We start from the raw sequence: 16,058 nt of genomic DNA, 5'->3' as shown, positions 1-16,058 counted from the left end.
TACACAAAATTCCTTTTGAGTAACAGCACTCTCCATGTGATATATATTTTCTACAGATGATTTACAGGTTACAGACAGGCTGTGACCTTTCTCTCCCAATTGCAAACATATTAAGCAGAGCTGATTAACGGAGACAAAAACCACTGGGTTATTTTCTCTTATAGTGGTCTTTGACAAAGCCCTCTTCTCTGAGCCCTCCTACTTTATTCGCTTGCAAATCACTGTGCCTAAAGAGTCTTTCCTCCCCCAGCCCAAACCTGGAGCCCTGCAGCGCCATCAGTGGCAATGTCTTCCTATGTGAGGGACGTCTCTTATTAAACAGAAACGCTGAATGGAAACCAATCAGATAGAGAGTTCCTTTGGCTTCAGCTTCCTGCCTGTCTGAGTTAAAAGTGATGCTCGCTGGAAGAGGGAGGCACACTGAGATTCATGAAGATTCAGCTGTGAAGATACTATAAAAAGAGGAGAGAGGGAATGAGAGAGAAGCAACACCGGAATTGTCAGCGCTGAGGAGGGCTAAACTCGATTCCATTGCTAAACAAGGTAAATGTTATTTACTTTGCTTGACAATATAAGCCTTTAATTTTTGCTTTCCTGTGATGTAGTAATACAAATATTGCTTTTCTCCTAGTTGCTATATTTTGCTCTTTCCCCCTCTCTCAACATTTAAAAACAGGTAAGAAAACATTTTATAGTATTTGAATAAGATATTAAAATGCTCAGTGAAAAAGCTTGCAATGTTTGCTTCTTATTTTACTTTTACAAAACTGATACCTACCAAAGCTCTTTTTATAGTACTCAAATTTGCATATGGACCATTATTACAAAAATAAAACTAAACTTCACATTGTGTTGATTCTGGTGGCTTTGAATTACTCACATATTAATTGTGTTTGTGTAAACTATTATATCAATTTTAAATGGACTCCTGGTTTTCTCATAACTTTTGTTTACATAATTTGAGTCAGAACTGTCAAAAATAAAGACCTCTTTTTCATGTCTTAATAAGAAATGATTTATTTTTAATATTAAAATGAAATGATACATAAACAGTAAAAATAACACATATATAGATGGACATAGGATGTCAGGATTATGGTGATCACTTTACCTGGTGAAGGAGGTTTCTTCACATATTTGCAGTTCTCACTCAGTTCGATATTCTGAATGTGTACATCTGTTGGCTATAATTGCTCTCCATTATTGCAGGCAAATGTATCTTAATGTAATAAAGACTGTGGATGAAAACCACAGGAAGGAGAGAGTTTCAAAGGCAAAATTGTGTATTATTTGAAGTGATATGGAAAATGTAATGACTTGATGGAGCTTTTTTTTTTTTACTTTGAATACTCAAAATAACCATTTGCATCAATTGTATATTCAAGCACACTAATCTCTAAGAAGTCATGTCGAATTTTAACTAAAAGGTTATCAATATTCTACAGCATTTACATTTAGATACTGTTAACAGTGTATGTTCTCAGAATCTATTTTAAATAACAAAAGTGCATATAAGAAAAGTGATCACCTGTAGTAGATGAGTTCACATTTATTTGTATTATTAACTTTAGATGAGAATGTAATGGACTATAGATTTGAGGAGAAATTGGAGGTCTTTTCTGGAGATTTGTTGTAATTTAATATTGTGTTATATATCTATGAGATTAATAATCGAGATTTTTTCACAAGGTCTTTGAAATCTATGTAGCATGAAAAAATAAGTGATTTTTGTAAAAGCAAAAGGTGGTAACTTTTTCATGAAAGGAGGAAATCTTCATTTGGCTCTCTTTATTTATTTGTAAAATTAGCAGTGCTGTCTATTTTCAGCCATAGCTAAGAATGAACTTGATCATTCAGTATTCTTAACTTGGAAAAAAAGTATGATTTAAAAACCTCTAACATTCAAGACAGGATAAATCCTATTTTCAGATTCAGACACTGCTTCATTACCTAGACAATGCTGTGTCAAGTGTAGAACTACAAAACCGGTTAATACAGGTTTGAATGGTAGATTTTTTTGAAAAATAAAGAAAATGAAATAACATGCTATTCCAGCACATAGCAGCAAAGAACTTGGACATAACATGAACAACATGCATTTGCCGTCTTGTCATCAAGCATATTATGGATTCAACTGAAGTTTTCACAAAGGAAGAGTACAAAATAATTGTATGCACTTAATAGATATATGCTGAGATGTTGAAATACTGTCATCTCTGTATTTGCTTTGAAAAATGAGAAAATGTAAGATAAAGCTCATAATATGAGCAAATCTAATTCTGGAAATAATGAATAGAAAAATGCTTCAGAGGAAGCAGGTAGTGTCAGTTTTTCTAACTTTAAGTCAGAAAGATCTGGTAGGACTAATAAAGCAAGTCATATAAGATAATATTATTTTCTAGGACGGAAAAGTAAGTTTTCCCTTTATTACACTATTTGATAGCTTAAAAAACAATTTTGAAATGGTTCACATAATTATGTCACCATTATTGTATCCTTTGCATAATTGAAATAAAAATGTCTTGTACCACTGCCTACGTGTAAAAGATCACAATATCAAAGTTGGCTTTGAAATTACATTTTTAAGTGATATGTTGCTTGACTTGATAAATTGTATGTTAGATCAGAAGCTCTTCTGAATGTTAACTTGCATGAAAAGATTTCACTTGGTATTTTACTGTGCCCCTCATACATGCAAAGTTTAGCCAGTTTAATGTCCATTCTTTGGTACATACACCAAATGGGAATAAAAAAAAATAATCGGAGATTTTTTTTTCTGCTGGGTTACCTCTTTTTAGTGATTTGAGGCAGACACACATTCCGTACAATATTTACACAATGTATAGGTGCAGCTCATCAGAATGCTTTGGACAGTGCTTAAAATTACATAACAAAATATGTGAGTAATATGGCAATATATTGTATGCAAGAAAGTATAAATTAAGGTGAGAGTTAATTTAAAAAATACATGTGAGTGTGTCACAAATAAACATTGGCTGTAACTTGTTCTCTATGAAAGTGAAGAGCCTGGATGGATAATTACTTAGTGTTAATACAAATGCTGCAATAATACAAATGCTTCATTAGTTTGCTATACTCTTTAAGACTAATTTTGTTCCCTCAAAGGTAAATTTAAAATATAAATAAATTTAACATTTTGAAAAAACAGAGTGTGATACTTTTAAAATGTCCAATGTGATATTTTAAATATTTATACTTCTGACTTCAAGGATATATATATATATATAATTGTATATATAATATATGATCCTATTTTATGTAATATCAAATAGTAGTATTAGAGTAAGTTTGGTTTATGGTGAGGTATTTTATTACAAAAACTCTACTTAGGTTCTTAGGCATTTTACTTAATTTTTCTATTTAATGAAGTTTTCTAGAAGAAAACATGCTAAATGGGACCAAAGGACATTGGTTTTAATTAGCTTTGTTTTTACCTGATGTAAATTTATACATACGATTATTTTTATTGTAGAACATGAGACGTTTCCTAAGGTAAAGCAATTTCTTTCTTTGTATCTTGCATATCTGCTTTCAAAAATGAGTTGTATCTTACAATATATCCCCCAAGACTTCTTATTATCTTATTTAGGTGTTTATTAGGTTTTGGCATTATCTTAGTTAGGTGTTAACATAAAATTCTAGAACTTTAGAAATGGGGTTTTAACCACCTCCAACTTTGATGTTGCACAGGAAAACTGAGTTTTAGAAAAATCAGATTACATAACCAAGGCTGTCAAGTTATATATGAAAAATTGTCAACATTGTGTGAAAATATATCATGTGGAAACATTATGTGAAAGTTGAGTCATGAGAATCATATTAGGAATGTACACACACATTTGCACACACGCACGCACGCGCACACAGTGATGAGTTGAAAACACTGACTACTAGATAGTTTTAAACATCCTGAAAAAGTTTTTTCTCCTAGGATTCACTTCAAATTCCTCTGCCTGGAACCACCATTATCCTCATCATTAAAATATTGTAAGGAATGCAGAGTGAGGAGTGTCTTTATAGCACTCTTAAATATTTTCATAGCAGTCCTAATATGTTAATGCACTTATCCCTAAATTTAGCACTACTAAGAGATTGTCTTATAGCCTCATTAAGATGCAAAGTGTCTGCATAAAAGCAGGATCTCTGGAGTCTAACCAAGACATTTTATATTAGAACTACTGAGAAACACCTCCCAAAACAAAGAAGTCCTAATAATGGATCTTTACTGCTTATGAAGAGAAAATGGAAACCTCACGAGGTATTGTTGTTGCTGTGGTGTGTGTGTGTGTGTGTGTGTGTGTGTGTGTGTGTGTGTAATACATATTTATTTATTTTTAAGAGAAAAGATGGGGAAAAGGAGAAGACCTGAATATTTTCTTAAAGTGATATTCAAGGTTTTCCTTTTTTTTTTTTTTCTTTTCTTATTCAATTACTTTGCTAAATTATAAATCAACTGCAGGGGGAATGAGTGGTCTCATAGTCTCTATTTCTCTTCATGAGCAAGATAATTCTTGGTCTTTCTAATTAATCAATGAAACACCACAGCATATGACTGTTTTGTAAGGGTGAATTAAAAAGCCTGCTCTACATATCACTCTTTGAGATTAATCCTACAATCGCAAAGAATGGAGATAGCAGTGGCTAATAGTTATTATTTGACTTTTGAGGTTAAAGATGAACGTGTTCCTAAATGTACTGTAAGAAATAGATATACCCGACAAAATTTATATTGGAATATGCTAAACTCACTACAGTTTATGTATTATTAATAGAGTATCCAACGCATAATGGACTTTTCCTTCATATTTACTTGAAACAGGATGTTAGGAAAGTCATAAAAAACAAGGGACAATATTTATAGGAAGGAAGTAAAATAAGGATGACAACAATGTATAGCGTAACAATGTGTAATCTAAGCAAATAAACACCAATAGTTCACTTCCTATGATAAAAGACATCATTTAAATCATATTGCTTTTATAAACTAGGCCATCAATCCTAAAAGTTTTCAAAGGGGGTTTTCCCCCAGACAAGTAACTTCTTTATCATCTATTTTTTTCTACCGAACAGGTTACTTAAATAATTTAATGTAATTGCACAAAATAGTTTTTAAAATATTCACATTTATGTATTATAAATACTTCACAATGCAAAGAATATATCAGAAATCTAAGAAACTCAAATCTCTTTTTCACTGTAATGGTAATTAAGCCACAGATGAAACATTGGAGAAAACTTACAGGTCAAATTACAAAGTAACATCTACATATCTATATCTTCAGGTATTTATTTATATATCTGCATCCATATGTATTTCTGTGTATCTGTATCTACAGGTAGATCTGTATGTGTGTGTATGTACCCAAAAAATATATATGGAAAATAGAAAGGAATAACACAATCAATTATTTCAATGTATAAATTAATTATAGCCTTTAAATTGTTACAGTGGTGTAACATTTGACACTAAGAATCTATTTTGTCAGGCAGTTATGGATATTATATTATGAACAAATGATAAAATAGCAATTAAAACTATTTTTAAATTTTGGAAAAATTTAAACTCAAAGTTCGTGTGTTATGGCTGATTTGGATAATTTTTTGAATAGGGAGAATTAGACTTGCATTTTTTAAAACTGTAACTAGAAATAATCATTCTCCATTGAATGTCTAAAAGTCTTGACCTCATAAAATTATAATCTCTTTACCCACTCTTATGGTGGGTGGGAAAGTAAAGTAGGAATCATAATGCTATCTCAAACCATATTAGGTAAAAATTAGATTATTATTATCAGAAAATAAGATTTTTACTATTTTTTATTTGTTATATAAAATACAGAGAGAGCACATTACATGATGGAATTTTATTTATTTAGTCATTTTCCATAGCCGAGGGTCAGTCAATAGGCATTTTATATTTCTTGTATTATTGGGTAAGTTAATTATTTGCTTAATTCCAAATTTTCTTTATATTAAAAATATACTAAGATTAAATAGCATTGCTTTATGTCTAATAACATATATAAAGTAATTTAATAAAACAGTCAAGGATAAATATTTGTATTACTTCCACTCACCAGGTAAAGTTATAACTTATTAGTACATTATAAATTAACTATGCATGTACTGAGCAGGGATTGAAATAGGTTTAACTACTAGAAGAGAAATAATATTTTTTCTTCTCCCCCTAATGGTGCCAGTTTAACTAGATGATGTGACATTTTATATATAGTTTCAATTCAGTTATGCTTTTTGGTACAGGAGCATTAAATAAGATTCAGATTTGTATTTCTGACAATATTACTCTTCCAAGGATTAAATAATTAATACACTATTATAGTAATATATATGGTTTTATATGCAAATTATATGTGTCTGTCTTTTATGTTTAGCTTAGAATTGAGGTCCCTGATACAATCATTAACAGTGAAATAAGTTATTATCATACTGGGAATAAATATATTTTTCTTTATAATTAAAATTAACTTTGGTCAGTTTAGAATAGGGAGTTCTATTGAAATACAAATAGTGAATACCAATAATAAGCTTACAGTTTTAAATATTGCAGTTATTTTAGTTCATTACAATGAAGTCTTTTTAAACAGTGCTGTCTGTATCTATATATTTATCTCTCTATATCTATTACAGATAGACAGATATATATATATATATATACACACATATATATGTATGAGGTGTCTCAAGCTCACTACTTTGGAATTGAGACCTGTGTTAAATTTTGCTTTCAATAGATAAATAGGGAAGACTTTTATTTAAATAAGAAAGAAACTTCCAATTTTGGAAATTTTTTTGTGATTTTAGAAACTTAAGAGGATAATTGTTCTAATAGAATTAAAATATATATATATATATATATCAGGAAACTGCTTGAGTTTATAATTCCTTATAACCAAAGATGAATAGTGAAACTGACAGAGACCAAATGACAGAACGGAGACTAAGAAAGTAGTGATATTCAATTGCAGACTCAGTAGCAGAGTCACACAATAATTTAATAATAATGCTATCATGGATGTCTGGTGTCTCCCCAGATCTATGCTTCTTGTGGTTTGTTTCTGACAAATGAAGCATTGCTTTGGGATCGATGCAACCCTTTATTTAAACACAAGCATGGAGATTGCCCTCCATTTTACCCGACTAAACTGTGTTTATTGAAGTCTTACATTGATATTGAGCTTTAAACATATTCAGGGAGGAATAAAATTTTATTTCAGGATCAATATGTCACTTGTATATGTCTTGCATTATATTTCAATGACCATATTTTTAAATGGCACTCTTCTAAAATTACAAGAAAATGTAGGTAAACAGCCCCTATGGAAAGAGCGTTGAGGAAATTCTACCCCAGAATGAAATTTAGATTGTGGGTTTGGACAAATGTATCCTTAAGTATTTATAAATAACATTTTGTTATATAAAATATGGAACTGAAAGCAGATTTTAGAAAATAACTAATCATTATAGAATTCTATATATAGTCATACATTACAGTGGCTTTCTACAAATAAGAGATGTTTTATAAACTATCAGGGATATACATTTTATTAAAATTACAGTTTTATATCATTTTTCTAAATGTAATTATTTGATGTTTTTAATACCTTTCATCCAGTATTTTTATGTATGTCAACAGGAACCCATTTGAAACTAATCTTTATCTCCATGGTGAGAAAAATTTTTAAGTATTAAATAGTCAATTTGCTAAAAGTAGCTTTTTAACCAATTTTAATATATAAGAAAGTAAGCACACAGTAAGATTATGGAAGGAATTTTTAGTCTTTAACATGTGATTAAGAAGTTCTCAGTAACAAATATACTGATAAAATATATCAAATGATATACTAATAAGTATATAACTGTATATAATTCATTAATAAGTTACTATTTCTAATATGCTAGTTGACATGTATTGTGCTGAAAGTGTTAAATGTTATTTTCTCCTTTAATTATAACTATAATCTATGAGGAAAAAAATTATCCACATCCGTCTTCTTTTATCCTTTCCCTTCTGCTTGAATTCTGAATTGTTTGGTGGCTAAAATAGACTTAAGTTATACGTTGCCCACTGACTTCTACCAAATTGAATGTAAATCTATAGTGATTCACTGAAAGCAGATTTTTTTTTCCATGCAATGAACTGTGATAATTTATTTCTCTTGCTACTTTTAACTACTTGTGCTTTCTTACCTTCACTGCAGCTTTAGCTTTGCTGCTACTTCTGTTTCCATACTTATGGCTTTGCTTCTAACTCCTTATCAGTTTTCCCTACCCCCACTCCTCCTCTACATCCAAGACAGAATATATTTAACTACAAGTGCTTTTCCTCCTTAATTTGGCTTGCACTTTGGGGAGATGATTCAGTGAACTGTAATAGAAAAGTAGCTTTTCTAACATGAGAAACTCCTTAGATGAGGCGCTAATAAAAATTGGTCAATATATTCGTGGGCAATTTTAGAAACTCTTCTCCTCTGTTCCACCTCTCCCAACTTTTACTTTCTAATTGACTGAAAATGGGCCTTATAGGGAGTTGAATATTACCAAGGTCACAATTCATGAAGAAGAGATAAGTAGAACAAGGAGACGTGGTACTACTGACAAGTGGATTTGACTGCAGGTCCAGGAATGGAGCCCTGCCATGTATACAGCTGCAGGAGGATTTTGGAGAATCGTTAAGAAAAATCGGGACTTGAAAATCTAAGGCTATCCCTTTATCCTTGTATGTTAATACTCATAAGGTGTGTGTGTGAGGGTATAAGTTGGCAGAGTGTTTTGATATTGACTGCTTGGCCTCAGGAATCCCAAAATGGATGCATACAAACTTTTTACATTAAGAAGCTGATTTTGTGTTCCATTTTCATGTAGTAGAAACGACAGTCCATCTTACAGTTTGCAGGTGTTGGTAGAAGCAGTGCTTCTCATAACATCAGTAGCATAATGTAGTGTCCTAAATGTGTGCAGGTTTATTGAGAAGTCTGTTCAGAATCCTATATGCACTCTTTGTATTTTCTTTTAAGCTCACTATCAGGAAAAAGATCTTCGGATTATTTGTAGTAGTTAATTAATTTATCCGTTGGCTGATAATTTCATGTTCTTACCTTTGAATTTACTCATTATTGAACACCTGCTACACGTCCTAGGCTCTATGCTGTTGTGGAACATGTGCTGAGAAGACCTTCACATGGAAACCACTCTTATTTCCAAACAGCTTCAGTTGTTAGAGATTCTCCTTTTGCCATAAGTGACAGCATTTATCTGTTTGTAAATTCTCTCTTTATTTTGTCTTAGTTTTGCTTGGTACTAATCTTTATTTCACCCCTATGTAATAGTATTAAAAGAAAAGCATTCAAAGAAAACTTTGTCCAGCCTCTATTTTTTCTTCAGTATGAACAACCCTCATTACTTCAATTTTAAAATAAGTAACATTCTACAGACTGCTCTAGCATTCTAGTTGCCCTGTGTGAATTGAACTCTTGTTGAAATCAATAATCCTAATATGAAACAGGGAGCACACAATCAGTAGGACTATAACTCCCTTTTAAAAGCTACTTTTCAAATTAATCCAAGACCATTTTTCTATTCCTCTTCACTGCTTCCAAAAGACATACATAGAAAAAAACGTCTTTATAATTTGTAATTCTGTCTTATAAGTTAAAATGCCAAATCCTGACAGATATAACTAACACTAGTCACATATTACATTGGTAGTTTACTATCTAGTCCTTCAACCACTCTTCTTATAAAAACCTTCATATCTCTTTGCTGTATTGTTATAATAACCTTTTAGTTGCTCACCTAGCCAACAGTATATTTAATTAATAATACATTCCACAAAGTATAATTTTATAAATTAAGAATACACCTCGGGCTTCCCTTGTGGCGCAGTGGTTGAGAGTCCGCCTGCCGATGCAGGGGACGCAGGTTCGTGCCCCGGTCCAGGAGGATCCCGCATGCCGCGGAGAGGCTGGGCCCATGAGCCATGGCCGCTGAGCCTGCGCGTCCGGAGCCTGTGCTCCGCAACGGGAGAGGCCACAACAGTGAGAGGCCCCGTGTGCCGCAAAACAAAACAAAACAAAACAAAAAAACAAACAAACAAACAAAAAAACACCTCAATAACACTTTCTCCCTTATCTCCAACCCATCACATCTAGAAATACATCAGTACATCTCAGCATTGGATCCAACTCTTCAGTCATTGGTTTTTATCTTCTATTTTAATGTTTTCCTTTTAAATTATGAATCATAAATATATGACCACATACTTAAAGTGCCCAAAGTATACATTTCATGATCAAAACTATCCTGAAATCTTTTTTTAAACATCTTTATTGGAGTATAATTGCTTTACAATGGTGTGTTAGTTTCTGCTTTTCAACAAAGTGAATCAGCTATACATATACATATAACCCCACATCTCCTCCCTCTTGTGTCTCCCTCTCACCCTCCCTATCCCAACTCTCTAGGCGGTCACAAAGCACCGAACTGATCTCCCTGTGCTATGCAGCTACTTTCCACTAGCTATCGGTTTTACATTTGGTAGTGTGTATATATGTCCATGCCACTCTCTCACTTTCTCCCAGCTTACTCTTTGCCCTCCTGATGTCCTCAAGTCCATTCTCTAGTAGGTCTGCGTCTCTATTCCTGTCCTGCCCATAGGTTCTTCAGAACCATTTTTTCTTTAGATTCCATATATATGTGTTAGCCTACGGTATTTGTCTTTCTCTTTCTGACTTACTTCACTCTGTATGACAGACTTTAGGTCCATCCACATCACTACAAAAAACTCAATTTCATTTCTTTTTATGGCTGAGTAATATTCCATTGTATATATGTGCCTTCTTTATCCATTCATCTGTTGATGAACACTCAGATTGCTTCCATGTCCTGGCTATTGTAAATAGAGCTGCAGTGAACATTGTGGTACATGACCCTTTTTGAATTATGGTTTTCTCAGGGTATATGCCCAGTAGTGGGATTGCTGGGTCATATGGTAGTTCTATTTTTAGTTTTTTAAGAAGCTCCATACTGTTCCCCATAGTGGCCGTATCAATTTACATTCCCACCAAGAGTGCAAAAGGGTTCCCTTTTCTCCTCACCCTCTCCAGCATTTATTGTTTGTAGATTTTTTTGATGATGGCCATTCTGACTGCTGTGAGATGATATCTCATTGTAGTTCTGATTTGCATTTCTCTAATGATTAATGATGTTGAGCATTCTTTCATATGTTTGTTGGCAATCTGTATATCTTCTTTGGAGAAATGTCTATTTAGTTCTTCTGCCCATTTTTGGATTGGTTTTTTTTTTTTTTTCATATTGAGCTGCATGAGCTGCTTGTAAATTCTGGAGATTAATCCTTTGTCAGTTGCTTCATTTGCAAATGCTTTCTCCCATTCTGAGGGCTGTCTTTTTGTCATGTTTATGGTTTCCTTTGCTGTGCAAAAGCTTTTAAGTTTCATTAGGTCCCATTTGTTGATTTTTGTTTTTCTTTCCATTTTTCTAGGAGGTGGGTCACAAAGGATTTTGCTGTGATTTATGTCATAGAATGTTCTGCTTATGTTTTCCTCTAAGAGTTTGATAGTGTCTGGCCTTACATTTAGGTCTTTAATCCATTTTGAGTATTTCTGTTTATGGTGTTAGGGAGTGTTCTAATTTCATTCTTTTACTTGTAGCTGTCCAGTTTTCCCAGCACCACTTATTGAAGAGGCTGTTTTTTCTCCATTGTATATCCTTGCTTCCTTTATCAAACATAAGGTGACCATATGTGCGTGGGTTTATCTCTGGGCTTTCTATCCTGTTCCATTGATCTATATTTCTGTTTTTGTGCCAGTACCATACTGTCTTGATTACTGTAGCTTTGTAGTATAGCCTGAAGTCTGGGAGCCTGATTCCTCCAGCTCCATTATTCTTTCTCAAGATTGCTTTGGCTATTCGGGGTCTTTTGTGTTGCCATCCACATTGTGAAAAATTTTTTTCTACTTCTGTGAAAAATGCTATTGGTAGTTTGATAGGGATTGCATTGAATCTGTTGTTTGCTTTGGGTAGTAGAGTCATTTTCACAATGTTGATTCTTCCAATCCAAGAACATGGTATATATATCTCTCCATCTGTTTGAATCATCTTTAATTTCTTTAATCAGTGTCTTATAGTTTTCTAGCATACAGGTCCTTTGTCTTCTTAGGTAGGTTTATTCCTAGGTATTTTATTCTTTTTGTTGCAGTGGTAAATGGGAGTGTTTCCTTAATTTCACTTTTAGATTTTTCTCATCATTAGTGTGTAGGAATGCAAGAGATTTCTGTGCAATAATTTTGTATCCTGCTACTTTACCAAATTCATTGATTAGCTCTAGTATTTTTCTGGTAGCATCTTTAGGATTCTCTATGTATAGTATCATGTCATCTGCAAACAGTGACAGCTTTACTTCTTCTTTTCTGATTTGGATTCCTTTTATTTCTTTTTCTTCTCTGACTTCTGTGGCTAAAACTTCCAAAACAATGTTGAATAATAATGGTGAGAGTGGGCAACCTTGCCCTTGTTCCTGGTCTTAGTGGAAATGGTTTCAGTTTTTCACCATTGAGGACAATGTTGGCTATAGGTTCATCATATATGCCCTTTATTATGTTGAGGTAAGTTCCCTCTATGCCTACTTTCTGGTGGGTTTTTATCATAAATGGGGGTTGAATTTTGTCGAAAGCTTTTCTGCATCTATTGAGATACCATATGGTTTTTATTCTTCAATTTGTTAATATGGTGTATCACATTGATTGATTTGCATATATTGAAGAATCCTTGCATTCCTTAGATAAACCCCACTTCATCATGGTGTATGATCCTTTTAATATGCTGTTTGTTTCTGTTTGCTATATTTTGTTGAGAATTTTTGCATCTATGTTCATCAGTGATATTGGCCTGTAAAAACTATCCTGAAGTCTTTATAAAAATATTTTAGTTATGATTTAGTGTAAGTTTCCTGGAAGAAAGGCCAAAGCTTTCATGATATTTATGGAGTTTTCATATCATCCTGAAAAAGTATGGACTGCTTAACAGTTTATAAGTTAAAATATTTGTACTTAACAAGCTTATCAAAATAATAGCAAAAATGTACTTGGCTGGTGGTGTCAGTAGACATACAATCTCTTCCCAGCTCTATTTACTAGTTGTCTTATTAGTAGTTTATCTTAATTTCTGGGTGCAAATTGTCTCATGTATAATAAAATGCAATGAATAGGAAGTTTAGATAAGTAATATTTTATGGTTGTAAGGACAAGCAAAGTCCTGGAGTCATACATTCAAAGTAGAAAAGCCAGTTTTACTATCTACTTCATGTATGACTTTGAGAAAGTCTTTTAATGCTTCAGAGCTCTTGAAGCTTCCTGAGAAAATATATGAACAATATCTACATTATAGTGTATTATGAAGAGACACTTCTGATCCTATAATAACTGCTCTTATTATTATTATTAAGAATGGTATTGCTCAGGTTCATTAAAACTAGGTAAAGTGCACTGAAACTTTTCATGTAGCATAAGAGACACTGAGCTTAATTTGATGACTACTTCATTGTTCTTGAAATTAGATAAGGTAACTATGGAAGTCAGTTACAACATTATGAATATAAATATTCATACACATCGTGTGGTTTCTTAAGTTGACATAGCATACAATGAAAATATTTTATATTTTGAAAAATTTTGTGGTGTAAATTTATACCATATTGAAATTAATATAGAATATTTACAATCATAAATAGAATACTATAAAGTTCATTGCTTTAAGTTAGAATGAGTACATTACACATGGATCTTGGAGATATGAATGAATTATGAAAGTCTTTTAAATCAATGGTAATAAAATTTCATAGTATCTCATATCATCACATATTTTAATGCTGGGTATTTAACTTTCCTTTTCTATCATTTTTATGGTTTTCTCCCTTGTATTTTTTGAATTACATTAATAACTAAAGTGAATGATATTCTTGAACTTAAAGTGAATAGAGCTATATGGTTTATTTGTACAAGAATTTTACTGTGGTTTGAAAATTGTAGTTCAAACAAAAATGGTAATAATGATTGCATGCTTGTAACATTCACTAAAATTAACTTGGAAGTTATATTTGTGGTAAATGTTAATGATTTGATTGTTTATTCCTAATCTTTGTAAAATGTAGTATTCATAAAATATAGAAACTATTTAAGTTATATTTAATAAATATTTACTATGCATATAGCATTTTTCTGGGTGCTGAGGTTATAGCAGTGAACATGATACAAAGTGTTTATAATCACCAGAAGATACTTTCCTGGGGAGTAATACAAATAACAAATAAGGTAAATATGGTACTGATGAATGCTGAGAAAATAGGTGGTGGGGTGGAGAGTTTCTGAAGGGGTGGGTGGAACTTTATCAAGTTAGTTAGGAGGGGTTTTTTAAGAAGGTGATATTTAAATTGGTTCTGAATGGAGAGAAGGAAATATCATGAAAAGCATCATTTTAGGTAGAAGAAATGGCAAGTTCAAAAGCTCTGGCATGTTAAGAAATTTTGCTCTTTTTCTATATAATATTCTAATTAAAAGTAATTTGTAAAAATTAGATTGTTATATTATGCTTACTTATAAACTTATTAATAAAAATGTGAACTGGACACTTTCCATTTCTCACCTTAATGTTAACAACAACATGCATTCTTGCATTTTTTCTTGCTTCATGAAACAAGTGGTTCTAATATAATATTCATCTTTGTACATATATAAAGTTAGCCTTTTATTAAATGTTACTGTTTATATAATGGTGGGAATTTCAGATAGCTACTATAGAATATTTAGATATTAACTCTTAGCATCCAAGATTTTTAGTTTTCTAGTTTCTCCTGGTTATAAGTTGAAGACTCACTGAAGCTAAGGCAGGAAAGAGTATCTTACTGTAAGGAGGACATATATACCTGTATATATCTCTGTATATTTCTGTATCATTATCTATAATGATAAGGGACAGTTAGACTTACAACTCTCCAAAGGAAAAAAATGAAAAAGAATTCCTCCTTTATCCTGAAAGTCGAGGGTGGTTCTATCCTTCTTGAAGGCACTAGGCACAGCAGGATCTGTTCTAGAATTGTCTCTAATGTCTCCAAATGTTGATTCCTTCCTATCTGTGTGATTATATTTTGAACATAATTTTCATACTTTTTAATAGTTTCCAAAAGAAGGAGTCTAATTATGTGATTGCAGTTCTTCTCTACTTCTGAGGATCTGCTGTCCTACAAGTTCCACTTTCATTATTTTGTCTGTTATGTTATGCCTACCTTTATCTTCTGGCACCTTTTCAGCTTCTCCTTCTTTTTTACTGATTTCCTCTTTTTGATGATCTTTGGTTAAACTTTCAGAGACATTTGTATTAGTCTGTTATCTCTTTGTCCCAGGACTGTAGACGGTCTTTTTGTTGGTGTTCAATATTTTCCTTACCATATCTGAATTAGGTGACCCTAGTAATATTCTCTTAGGTCCTTATATACAATGTATTTGCTGGAAAAGTGACCTTTGACTTCACAAGGACTGACTGGACATCCTTCTTTAAAAGCACCTGTCAGCACAGTACTCAATGTACATTGATAGGACTACTCCATTTGTGCAAAATAAACAATTATAATGACAATATTCTCACCCCAAGTAACATGTAGATAATATGCTTCTTATCCTTCCAAATTGTGTTCATTTTGGCTAAAATGTAATTTACAGTTATAAAACAAAAATGAAAATATGCCCAATTTGGAGTTTTAAGATTATATCATAAACAGTTATTGGATATTTTCAATAAGGAAACACAATGGTCTAAGTGTTTTGGGTGAATCATGCTTTGGTAAATAATTCTTTCAGTAAGTTCTACACTGCTTAATTATGAAACTGATTCATACACCACATTGGAAGGTGTGGTGTTTAAAACTTTTGATCTGATGCTAACTCTGTATCTCCTAACTCCCTCCTTCTCCCCTTCCCAGTGTTAAATCTGCCTGCCATTCTTTTGAG

General features: G+C 32.3%; 1 protein-coding gene across 1 annotated transcript in view; it reads left to right on the top strand.

Moving 5' to 3' along the window:
- The first annotated feature begins 320 nt into the window (after nt 1–320).
- The window catches only part of CDH9 (cadherin 9), a 127,886-nt gene continuing 112,148 nt past the window's right edge, over nt 321–16,058 (top strand). The window contains exon 1 of the mRNA XM_059061040.2: nt 321–543. The gene's annotated coding sequence lies outside the window, so the exon portion shown is untranslated. The remainder of the gene's footprint in view (nt 544–16,058) is intronic.

Source organism: Kogia breviceps, chromosome 4 (genome assembly GCF_026419965.1).
Source record: "Kogia breviceps isolate mKogBre1 chromosome 4, mKogBre1 haplotype 1, whole genome shotgun sequence".
Taxonomy (NCBI): domain Eukaryota; kingdom Metazoa; phylum Chordata; class Mammalia; order Artiodactyla; family Physeteridae; genus Kogia; species Kogia breviceps.
Note: the sequence above shows the minus strand (reverse complement) of the source record. Positions and strands in the feature narration are given on the sequence as shown.